The sequence below is a fragment of the Penaeus monodon genome, chromosome 34 (genome assembly GCF_015228065.2).
Source record: "Penaeus monodon isolate SGIC_2016 chromosome 34, NSTDA_Pmon_1, whole genome shotgun sequence".
Classification (NCBI taxonomy): Eukaryota; Metazoa; Arthropoda; class Malacostraca; order Decapoda; family Penaeidae; genus Penaeus; species Penaeus monodon.
Genome location: NC_051419.1, coordinates 30,992,814 through 30,993,215, shown reverse-complemented (window position 1 = coordinate 30,993,215; position 402 = coordinate 30,992,814). Strand labels below are relative to the sequence as shown.

At 40.5% G+C, this 402-nt stretch overlaps 1 protein-coding gene across 1 annotated transcript in view; it reads left to right on the top strand.

Annotated features, from left to right (window-relative positions):
* LOC119594477 overlaps positions 1-145 on the top strand; it is a 1,849-nt gene extending 1,704 nt beyond the window's left edge. Inside the window, exon 4 of the mRNA XM_037943513.1 lies at positions 19-145. The gene's annotated coding sequence lies outside the window, so the exon portion shown is untranslated. The remainder of the gene's footprint in view (positions 1-18) is intronic.
* Positions 146-402: the final 257 nt, after the last annotated feature.

Sequence of the window (402 nt, the reverse complement as noted above, 5' to 3'; positions counted from 1 at the left end):
CCCCGAATTAAATTCCAGCACGTGATCGCAAGGCATCATCACATGAAGGCGAGAGTAATCACGAATTAATTACGATTCAATTCAAGGATGACGACGTGGCTTCATGTGCTTGTACAGCTTGTGTAGTAAATGTTTATCTCGAACGGAATGGCTTGTTTTCTATACCCTGAGAGACTGGAGGCTAGTAGGAACTACTACCATTACAAAGGTGAAAGAGTTAGAAACCACTTAGAAGTAAATAGAAACCACTCCCCTCCCCCAAAAAATAAAGGTTAAGAGAATTCAAAACCACATAGAGGTAAGTAGAAACCGCTCTCTCCCATAAAAGATGAGGTGAGTTAGTAACCACTTTCCCTCGAACAACAAGTAGAAACACTAAAAAAGAAAGGGTGAGGAAAAAAG